Consider the following 11,905-nt stretch of genomic DNA (forward strand, 5'->3'; position numbering starts at 1 on the left):
TTATTTACTTATTTATTTATTTATTTTTAGTAATCTCTACATCGTACATGGGGCTCGAATTCAGAACCCCGAGATCAAGAGTCGCGTGCTCTACTGACTGAGCCGGGCGGGTGCCCCAGAACTGATATAATTAAATATTAATTAAAAAATAGAAAATAATCAGTGGAGGGGAGCCTGGCTGGCTCAGTTAGTAGAATGTGCTACTGCTGATCTCGGGACTCTAAATTTGAGCCCCATGTTGGGTGTAGAGATTACTTAAAAATAAAGTCTTAAAAAAAAAAAGAATGGATTAAGGATTTGATTGTCAGCATTGTTACTCCCTCCAAATAATAAGCTCAAACCTCTGCTCTCTTTTTTTTTTTTAAAGATTTTATTTATTTATGAATTAATTATAATTAATAATGAATTAAAATTCATTAAATTATCACTGGTGGTTATTTCCTGGGCTAATCTTTTTTCTTGAAGAACAGTCTCCCATCCCCAGTAAAAGACAATGAGAAACTGGGAACCCAAACTTGACAATGGGTTTGTCAAGGGAGACAGAGGGAGAGACACATAGGGAACACAAGCAGGGGGAGTGGGAGAGGGAGAAGCAGGCTTCCCGCGGAGCAGGGAGCCCGATGCGGGGCTCCATGCGGGGCTCCATGCGGGGCTCGATCCAAGGACTGTGGGGTCATGACCCGAGCCAAAGGCAGACGCTTAACGACTGAGCCACCCAGGTGCCCCAGACCTCTGCTCTCCTAGAGCTGAGAGTGGGAGCTGAGGTTTTGCTATTGGGTGCCCCTTTATTCTGTGTCAAGCGGGTGGTGGGAGTGTCACTGAAAAAAGGAGGGACAGGATATACTGAACTTCCATTGCTGGCATGCTCTGTGGGCACCTGGCCAGTCCTGTGTCATGACACCGTCACAGCCCCTCCAGAGGTGGGTATGATTGTTGCTGTGTACAGACGAGGCACGAGGGGCTCAGAGGATCAGATAGGATCACACAGCATATAAGTGGAAGGATTTGAACCTAGGTCTGTCTTAAAGCTGTACTTTCTCTGTACCAAGGAGCAAGAGGATAGACAGGTATGAAATCACTTGAGAGCTTTCGAAGTGAACAGGTGCCAGGACCCCACCTTCAGAGATTCTCATGGGATTGGTCTGGGGTGAGGCCTGGGCTTTTTTTAATTTTAATTTTTTTAAAGAGGTGTTTTTGGGACGCCTGGGTGGCTCAGTCAGTTAAGCGTCTGCCTTCAGCACAGGTCATGATCCCAGCTGGGATTGGGCTCCCTGCTTAGTGGGGAGTCTGCTTCTCCCTCTGCCCCTTCCCCTCCTCTGCCCTCTCTCTCAAATAAATAAACAAAATTAAAAAAAATTAAGAGGTGATTTTATGCTCTGCCAGGCTTGAAGACACTGCCTTAATCAGAGGCGGGTTCCTAGCCCCCTGGATCAGCCATCATGGGGTGGCTCTTCACCTGTGCCCTGTACTACTGATGTTCTGTCCTTTTCGACAATGACTTTGTGAGCAGTAAATGTTTATTAAACTCTGGGATGCGTTTTTGCGAAGCGGCTTGCAAAGCCATTGTCAAGTTTGGGTTCCCAGTTTCTCATTGTCTTTTACTGGGGATGGGAGACTGTTCTTCAAGAAAAAAGATTAGCCCAGGAAATAACCACCAGTGATAATTTAATGAATTTTAAAGTCAGTGTTTCCCCGCTTCAGGCATTTGGGAATCACCTTCCTATTTGCTATATGTAGAGACTGCTTTTAGGCAACAAGCTTGAGAAATGGAAACTTGAGCAACGCAAAAGGGCCCATGGTGACCACTGAGCTGAATGTAAACAGGCTCATTAAATGACCTGCCTCAAAATGACCATAGGCCCTAACTGACCAATTACAACCAGGCACCAAGATTACCAAAAAAAGGAAAATTCCATAGTCCCCATTCCCCCTCACTCTGCCCTATAACTGTGGCTTCTCACCCCTGCCCCGTCACAGTCTCTCCTTTGCTCTCCTGTCCACTGCTTCCTTGCTGTGTACTCAGTAAACTTCTATTTCCTTTGTTCTGCCCAGGTGAATCCTCTCTCTCTCTCTCTGTCTCTCTCTGTCTCTCTCTGTCTCTCTCTTACACACACTCCTTTTCTCTCTCTCTCACACTCACACACACACACACACATCTTTTCTCTCTCTCTCACACACACACACCCCCCAGCCCCGAACCACCAGCCCCCATCCAGTTGGGACCCCCGTGCTATATGTGCTTGTGGCCACTGCTAATTTACTTAGTATTGTACTTTAAATCAATTCCCACTTTGTAAACTTAAAAACTTTTATTTTAAAAGATAACTGTAGGGGCGCCTGGGTGGCACAGTCTGTTAACCTTCCGATTCTCGGTTTCAGCTCAGGTTGTGATCTCAGGGTTGAGAGATGGAGTCCCCATGATGGGCTCCATACTCAGCTCAGAGTCCGCTTAAGACTCTCTCTCCCGCTCCCTCTGTCCCTCCTCTCTCTCTCTCTCAAATAAATAAATCTTTAAAAAAAAAGGAGAGAAAACTGTAGGGGCACCTGGGTGGCTCACTTGGTTAAGTGTTGGACTCTTGGTTTTGGCTCCAGTCGTGATCTTAGGGTTGTGAGGTAGAGCCCTCCATTGGGTTGCTTGAGATTCTCTGCCTCTCCTTCTCCCTCTGCCCCTCCTGCTCTCGCATGCACTCTCCCTCACTCTCTCTCTAAAATAAATAAATAAGGGGCGCCTGGGTTGCTCAGTGGTTAGGCGTCTGCTTTCAGCTCGGGTCATGATCTCAGGGTCCTGGGATCAAGCCCTGAGTCCGGCTCCTTGCTCAGCAGGGAGCCTGCTAATCCCTCTCCCTCTGCCTGCCACTCCCCCTGCTTGTGCTCTCTCTGTCAAATAAATCAATCTTTAAATCTTTTTAAAAAGATAACTGTATATCACCACTAAAAATGAAAACCAAAAATACTTGTAATAAACATAACTGTTAAAAATAATGGGCAGTATCATGGGGCGCCTGGGTGGCTCAGTTGTTAAGCATCTGCCTTTGGCTCAGGTCATGATCCCAGGGTCCTGGGATCGAGCCCCGCATCGGGCTCCCTGCTCAGCGGGGAGCCTGCTTCTCCCTCTCCCACTGCCCCCTGCTTGTGTTCCCTCTCTCACTGTCTCTCTGTCAAATAAATAAATAAAATCTTTAAAAAAAAATAATGGGCAGTATCTACTACTATAAGATCCCTCATGGCTCATTCCTCACTTCCCTCAAGTTGACTCAAGTGCTATCTTTCCATGGAGTCTTCCCTTCCCTGATCACCCTTTTAAACATTGCACCCCCCCTCTTTGATTCTTCTCCAGAGCACTCATCACCTTCTCATCTACTGTCCGTTTACTTGAAAAAGAAAATTGTCTCATGTCCTCCCACTCTAGTGGACACTCCATGGAGGGTAGAAATTATTAAAAAACAAAATTCAACTGAGTAGATTTAAGTACCAAATTGGCTTGCAAATAGGAGTTCTGAAGAGCTGAACAAAGTGGGAGACTTTTTATAGTGTCAGGGAGCAAGAATTCCTGTCCCCTCAAAGGTCCTTCTAGCTGGACTAAGAATCAAATTGACATGAGACAGCTTAACAGGAGAGATAATCAAATTTAATAAAGCATATGTACAGGGAATCCACATAGTCATGGAAATGCCAAAGACAGGCAGAATGAGGTATATACATCATTCTGAATTAAGGAGAAGGGGGTACCGGTCTGTGATTTCAGGGTAAAGGAATGCATTTAACAGGATGATAAGAAGAGCAGATGTTTGGTAATTAGATGTTTGCCCTACCATACGGATGAATTACTCATAAAATTTATCTCTGCTAATAACCCTTATGCTGGGAAAGACCCCCAATTTATATTCTTCTTCGTAGGGAGGGACAAAAGTTCCTCTTGAGCCCAAAGGGTCTCAAGTGCCTTTAGCTTGAAACAGTCCCCATATCAGAGTGGCACATTGGTGCGGGGCTGTCCTGAACCCCTTCAATAGGCAGAAGGAGGCATGAACAAGGAAAAAGCAGAGTATCTCATCTTTGGGGGCCGAAAGCAGTCTATCAAGTGGATTACCTCATTAGTGCTGACCAGGAAATTCCGGATTTACTGATTTAAGATTACATTCTTGGGAGGGGCGCCTGGGTGATGCTGTCGATTGAGCATCCAACTCTTGGTTTCAGATCAGGTGATCTCAGGGTCCTGAGATCAAGCCCTGGGTGTTGGGCCCTGTGCTCAGCGCAGAGTCTGCTTAAGATTCTTTCTCCCTCTGCCCCTCCCCCACCAAATAAATAAATCTTAAAAAAAAAAAAGGATGAAGATTACATTCCTGGGAGAAGCTGAAACTGAAATTAGGTTAGATGTTAAGTCTTGGTTTGCCGATGTGGGGTTTACCACAAGTGACTCCATTGTGAGCTTGTTGACTTTTTCTTTTTTTTTAAGATTTTATTTATTTGACAGAGACACAGCGAGAGAGGGAACACAAGCAGGGGGAGTGGGAGAGGGAGAAGCAGGCTTCCCGCTGAGCAGGGAGCCCAATGCCGGGCTCGATCCCAGGACCTTGGGATCAGGATCTGAGCCGAAGGCAGATGCTTAACGACTGAGCCACTCAGGTGCCCCTGACTTTTTCTTTAATTAAATGTTTACTTCTTTGTTCACTGCTGTGGCCCCAGTGCCCACAACCGTGCTTCACACATAGTGGGTGCTCAGTAAATATTTTTTAAGTAACTTGAGCAAAGGGCAGACCTGGATGTAGCCTTAGAAGTAAGTCATCAAGTTCACTAGTCTTCAAACTTCTTTCAAGTGAAATCTGACATGGAAGACCTATATTGAAACGGATAAAAAGGAACAACATCCTAGTACTGTGTGCAGGTATCCTGGCAGGGTCCCCCTCCTTGTGTTAGTCTTGTGTGCTTTTCCAACACTACTGAGCAATTCTCCAATTCTCAGTGGACATTGACTGGTGTCCTACAGATGTAACTCAATTCTGACTCGACCTGAAGATAGTGTCAGAACCCACAGGCCAAGTGCTCAGTCCCACAAATCTGCACCCCCCCCACTCAGATGTCTAAATTCCAGGCTGTCACCTGTGCTTTTGACCAACCAACCGGTTATAAACAGGAGGTTCCCATGACCCCCGTGCTCAGATTCAATTAATTTGCTAGAGCAACTCACAGAACCCAGAAAATCAGTTTACTTACTAGATAACCAGATAACTAATTACAAAGGCTATTGAAGGCTACAAATGAACAGCCAGATGAAAGATTCATAGGACAAGGTAGGTGGGGAAGGGGCACAGAGCTAACGCGTGCTCTCTGAGCAGCCAGTCTCCCCATACCTTCACGTGTTCACCAGCTCACAAAGCTCGTTAAACCCCATCCTGGGTTTTTATGGAGGCTTCATTACTTGGGCAGGGTTGATTAAATCTTGGGCCATTGGTGATGGAGCTGGATCTCCGGCCCCTCTCCTCTCCCAGGAGGTCAGGGGGTGGGGCTGAAAATTCTAATCCTGTCATTGTTGGTTCTCTGGAAACCAGCCCCCATCCTTAAGGGCTTTTCAAAAGTCATCATTAACATAAATTCAGGTGTGGCTGATAGGGGCTTGCTATGAATAACAAAAGGTGCTGCTTTCACCTTTATAGCACTTACCACTTGGGAAATACCAAGGGTTTTGGAAGCTCTGTGCCTGCAGGAGGACCAAATATCTATTTCTTACTGTAAATCACAATATTACACTTAGCGACAGAAACACTGAGCCCAGAGAGGGGATGTCCCTTCCCCCACATAACTCTACACTCAAAAATAACAGACATAAATAAGCTGGAGTTGCTTTTCTGTTTGGGACTATTGCTTGAAGGCCTAGAGCAGAAGAGGAGCACAGCCTAAATGGAATGTTCCCTGTGCTGAGAACTCTCGAACAATCCTTTCCTGAACAAGGAGCAAGGAAGTCAAGTTCTCAGTTCACACTGTCCTGGTTTACAGGTGCTGGGAGGAAAACCCGTTATTTCAGAAGCAGTGTGTGCTTATTGCGCTCTTAAGGCAGATGTTAGACTTCTTCCTGGAGAGAGTATTGATCTTTTATTTGGGAAAATATTTCAAGAGACCTATTGATTTTGCAAAGGGATACCTGCTGAGGGGCCAACCTTGCTGTTCCCGACTAAGCAACAGGATTTTCAGTTTTACCTAAGTACTCTTCTGTACTTGCCTCATATATCTTTGCCTTACTTCCAACCTTTATTTAGCACTTTTTAAAGATTTTATTTATTTATTTGAGAGAGACAGAAAGCAAGAGAGAGCACAAGCAGGAAGGAGAGGGAGAAGCAGGCTCCCCGCTGAGCAAAGAGCCCGATGCGGGACTCAACCCCAGGACCCTGGGATCATGACCTGAGCCAAAGGCAGACGCTTTAACCCACTGAGTCCCCCAGGTGTCCCTAGCACTTCGTTTGAACAGATTTTTTTGTACACAGTATGTAGAGGGGAGATGGGGAAAGAACTTGGCAGTAGGCCAGGGCGAAAGGAGTCAGGTATCCAGTATGATGTTCCCAGGTAGGGAACACTGGCCACAGTGATGTCTAATGCTCAGTTTAAAGATACTGTTCATTCGGGGCACCTGGGTGGCTCAGTCATTAAGTGTCTGCCTTCGGCTCAGGTCATGATCCCAGAGTCCTGGAATCGAGCCCCGCATCAGCTCCCAGCTCGGCGGGAAGCCTGCTTCTCCCTTTCCCACTCCCCTTGCTTGTGTTCCCTCTCCCACTGTGTCTCTCTCTGTCAAATAAATAAATAAAATCTTAAAAAAAAAGATACTATTCATTCTGTGATGATACTGCCCCAGATATTCAGGATCATTGTTACCCCAATGGGTTGAATTGTGGCTCCCCTAAAAAGATATATTCACATCCTAATCCACCTGTAAATGTGACCTAATTTGGAAAAAGGGGTTTTGCAGATATAATTAAGGATTTTGAGATAAGATCATTCTGGATCATCTGGATGAGCCCTAAATCTAGTGAATGATAAGTGTCCTTATAAGAAACAGAAGAGGGGTGCCTGATGGCGCAGTTGGTTGAGCATCCAACTCTTGGTTTCTGTTCAGGTCGTGATCTTGGGGTTGTGAGTTCGAGCCCTGCTTTGGGCTGTGAGCTCAGCATGGGGTCTGCTTAAGATTCTCTCTCTTTCTCTCTCTCCTTTCCTCTCCTTCTGCCACTCCTGCTCATGTTCTCTCTCTCTAAAGTAAATAAATCTTAAAAAAAAAAAAAAAGGAAAGAAACAGAAGAGGGGCACCTGGCTGGCTCAGTGAGTAGAGCATGTGACTCGATCTCAGGGTTGAGTTTAAGCCCCATGTTGGATGTAGAGATTACTTAAAAATAAAATCTTTTTTCTTTTTCTTTCTTTCTTTTTCTTTTTTTTTTTAAAGAGAGGGAGCACAAGCAGGGGTAGCAGCAGGCAGAGGGAGAGGGAGAAGCAGGCTCCCCCCCGAGCAGAGAGCCTAATGTGCAGCTCAATCCCCAGGACTCTGGGATCATGACCTGAGCCGAAGGCAGACACCCAACCGCGCCACCCAGGCGCCGCTAAAAATAAATTCTTAAAAACAAAAAAGGAAACCGAAGAGGAAAACATAGAGGAGAAAGCAAAAAGACAGAGATGGAGCCAGAGGTTGGAGTGATGTGGCCCCAAACCAAGGGATGCCTGGGGCCACCAGAGTCTGAAAGAAGCAAGAAAGTATCCTCCCCTAGAGCTTTCAGAGGGAGCCGGGCCCTCTTGTCACCTTGATCTCGGACTTTTGGCCTCCAAATAAATTTCTGTCGTTTTCTGGCACCAAGTTCGTGGTATTGGCCATGACAGGCCTAGGAAGCTAATCCAGGCCCCCGGGCCTTGTGTTGGTGGAGCTTTGGGAAGGCAGGAGCGGGTACAGTGAAGGCTGCCACAGGGCGTTAATGGGACAAGATCTTTTACTGAAGATTGCTCAGGAGCCAGAGCAGGGGCTTCGCCTGTCCCGTCGCGCATCAGGCGCTAATTGGGCTTCCCGATCTGTACCCTCCCACACAGCTCACTGATCCTGTGCGTCTCTCCTCTTCGCCCCCAGCAGCTCTGTTTTCCGTGCTGCTCAGCCCGCCGGCAGCTTGCTTCCTGGTCTCAGCTGAACGAGGGTGCCGTCCTTACTGACCGGCGATTTTCCCTGCCTCGTCTGGTGAGCCCTAGGGAGTCTCGGGTTCTGAGGAGTTCTCTCCTTACAAGCAGCAGCATCTTCACTAAGGCACAAGGTATGGAGGGAGCCGCAGTGGAAGGAAAGAGGATTGTTCCCACTGACAGACGCCAGCCCTGGGCCGGGCTCCTCATGATGCACCCCTCTGGGCTTCTCACTGCCTCCCCACTCCCCACCCTCCCCCCAGGAGCTCTCTCTAAAAAGTAATGAGGCCTAAACGAATGCCTGGAACACATGGAGTAAACCTCGGTATTTCCTGCGACTTGATAGTTATTGGAATGGAATGAAGGAGTGGATGCCGTGAGGTGTAAACAGGTCCCTGGACGCCCGGGGCCGCTCTCCACTGCGGCAGTTTGGCACCTGCTGGCCAGGAGTGGAGGGTGCTGTGCAACCGGCGGGTCATGGCTGTCTGGTGACACCGCCGTGAGCCACGCACCGCGGCTTCACAGATTTCCGACGTGGCCCCGCCCCGTGCCCGGCACTTAGCAGGTGCTCAGGAACCGTGTCAAGCTGGCCCATGAGTGTGACGTGCACATGTGGTTAGCTCCCACTCAGTACTGCCCTGACACCCGGCAAGGGGCTGTCCCCTGCTCTAGGCTCACGCCTCAGGGGCCTTGTGCTTTGGAGTGCATTCCTCAAAGGCATCCTCTTCTGGTGTCTGGAATGGGGGTGAGGGGGGCAGCAGTAGTATTCAGGCCTGGTACCCTCAGGCCATACCTTGTCCTGCGTTAAGTCCTGGTTGCCAGAAAACCAGGAAAAAAATTTTTTTGTAGATTTATTTATTTTTAGAGAGAGAGTGAGCATGTACAAGTGGGGAGAGGGGCAGAGGGAGAGGGAAAGAAAATCTTCAGCAGACTCTCCACTGAGCACAGAGCCCAACCCAGGACTTGATCCCGTGACCCCGAGATCATGACCTGAGCCAACGCCAAGAGTCAGACGCTCAACCAACAGAGCCACCAGGTGCCCCTACCTCAAAATGTCCTAAGAACCACTCTGCCTGGCTAGGGCTGGCAGTGTCATCTAGGTGGAGCTCTCTGAGCCTGAACTGGGGTCCACATGGGTTCTTGGTTCTCTTTCTCCCCTTCTTTCAAAGTGGTCTCTAACCCTCTACCACATTTATGGAGTTGACCAGATGACCTGAGAAGATCATGCCTGTGGAGTGTTCCTAGGGTCTTGTGGCTAAGACCTGCTTCAGAAGGATGGTGTAGGAGCAGATCACTCCCTCTGGCTGGTGTGGTATTTCTTTTGTGGTATCACATGAAATCACATCTGCAAAATGATGCTGACACACAGATTTTAGGTGACTCTCATATCAGACGCAGGAGGGGTTCAGAGCTCTGAGCTATGAATGGTTTACCACTGACAGTTGGGTTTGACCCACATATCTGGGCCTGTGCATTGGCTTTTGCGCATCCGTGTTCAGACTATAGTACCCCCGCTGGTCTGCGGCACCCATGGGTCTTAGGGTAGCAGCAAGTGTCCTTACTCTGTACTGTCTTCTCCTGACCCAAACCACTCTGCAGGCTTTGGGTCATGTGTCAGTCTTCTGAGTGTAGTTGTGCTGACTCATTGTTCTGCAACACCCATGAGCTCTTCCTATTGATGAGGGAGCAAGGGCAAGCTGAGGACAAAGCACAAGCTGACATCCCACAACTCCCCCCCCCCCCCCACCCACCACTCCTGGGTGGGATGTGTGTGACAGTCCTCCTGGAAACTCCCTACTATCTTAATGGTAATGCTTTGCTAGAGGGAAAAACAACCTTAGCTTGACAATAGCAAGGCCTCCGGGATCCTGAGAGTCTTCTTTAGCATATGAAAGTCCTTTTGGACACCTCCCTTTTTCCTTGCCTCCCCCAACTCCCAAGTATATAATCAGCCATTCCTTACAACCCCTTCCTGCCCGTGTGTCCTGTTCCCTTGCTTTAATAAGATCCCTTTTTTGCACCAAAGACGACATCTCAAGAATTCTTTCTTGTCCTTCAACTCCAGACCTCACCAGCATTCCAAAACTACATCATTATCAATGTCCTTTCTTGCCTCTAATTGATAAGGCAAATCTTACTCTTCTGGGTTAGCCTTAAGCTGTGCTGGTTGAGGACAAACATTCTTTGCCCAAATGATACTGTTCTTGTTCCGCCCATGGTCCCCTCGTCTATGCTCCCTGCTGGGGGAAGGGAGCAAGCAGGAGTGAGGTCAACATTGAAATAGATCACATTTTAGGAATGCAGTGATTGCAGCTCAAAGAGTTAAAGAGAAGACACGGTTGGACACTATAAAATTCTAAATGGTAAATTTAACATGACCAAAAATGAGGTATCATTCACAGATTACCCATAAGCTGGGTAAGACTTCTATCAGTGGCCATCATCGATGAAGCACTACCTTTGAGAGTGTCCATGGAAGCCATTAATCACTGGCAGCAGGATGGAGAGGCAGCCCCATCAGTCACAGTGTAACCAGCATTAAATAAATGGTATTCGGGAAATGCAGAAGCTAGATCTATATTGTTTCAGTATAAACAGAGTCTGAAGAGTATGGCATTGTAAGCACTAAGTTGCTGCCTTTTTCTCATAGGGGGAGATATAATATCCCAGAACAGCACATTCGACAGTAAAGAACAGGAAGAGATGGATACCACAAAGAATCTATATGTGTACTGATTGAACATTAAACATAAAGTCATACCCATTATCCCCAGTCTTCTCAATAAATCCCTACAACTCATATGGGCCCAGGAATTTTCTATTTCTAATCAAATTGTTTATATGGGCAGCGCTTCCCAAAACGTCTTTGTCAAGGGCCCCATGTACCCTAGGGATATTCCTGTTCCCATTTCCAGATAATGGTTTCTTTCTGGAGCTCACATGTGGACCTCACACCCATTCATTCTCCTTCTAGTATTCACACCCCAATTTTCCTCTTGAGAAAACACTCCGCCCCATCATCACTCCACATGGAATCTGATGAAACTGAACTCACCCTCCATTCTGGGGGTGAAACTTCTGACTTAGCACATCTCATTCCTCTGGCCCCAGCAGTTGGTTTGTGGATGGGCACATGACCCAGCCAAAGCAAATGAGACATAGTGAGACTTACTTGTGATTCTGGAAAGGAGACTCTGCTTCCTACGGTATGTACAACCTAAGAGTACGTAATAGCTGGATTCGCTACTGCCTTCTTGCTATCACATAAAGCCTGGAACTCAAGCCAGCAACTGAAGAAGAACAAAATAGGGGTAGAGGGAACTAGGATTTGGTGAGCTCATCTGATCTCCTGATCAAGCTGCACCTGAAGCCAAACACACTTGGCCTGTGAGCCAATAACGTCTCCGTTTACATAAGCAGTTTTAGTTAGATTTCCTATTACTTGCAGCCAGACTAAACCCAACTGATTATCACATTTGAGAGCAGTTGCCTTTATTGACCATATGCCAATGCCTTTTCAATCCCATTTTTTTGGCTTCCTAACAAAATGGTATCATGAAATGTCCATTATCCTCTGCCTGGTTTCTATTCCTGCCTCTTTCCTGCCCTCCAACTGAGACCTCTTGACATCTACTGCAGGCTCAGCCCTTCTCCAGTTACTAAGGGGAAATTCTGCCCTAAATTGAAGAGGTCGATAACTCCAGCCCCAGGACAGACTCAACTGAATCATTCTTTCCCATCCTGTAGCCTGGGTTCCTCACTCATCAGG

At 47.3% G+C, this 11,905-nt stretch overlaps 1 long non-coding RNA gene across 3 annotated transcripts in view; it reads left to right on the forward strand.

Annotated features, from left to right (window-relative positions):
* Positions 1–10,903, forward strand: part of LOC118527623 (uncharacterized) — a 33,481-nt gene extending 22,578 nt beyond the window's left edge. For 2 of the 3 annotated variants that reach the window (XR_013442009.1, XR_013442008.1), the window contains one exon: positions 8,096–8,833. This is a non-coding gene — a long non-coding RNA (uncharacterized LOC118527623). Of the gene's footprint in view, positions 1–8,095; positions 8,834–10,786 lie in introns of those variants that run through there. The other variant, XR_013442007.1, reaches the window with a different exon arrangement.
* Positions 10,904–11,905: the final 1,002 nt, after the last annotated feature.

Source organism: Halichoerus grypus, chromosome 10 (genome assembly GCF_964656455.1).
Source record: "Halichoerus grypus chromosome 10, mHalGry1.hap1.1, whole genome shotgun sequence".
NCBI lineage: Eukaryota > Metazoa > Chordata > Mammalia > Carnivora > Phocidae > Halichoerus > Halichoerus grypus.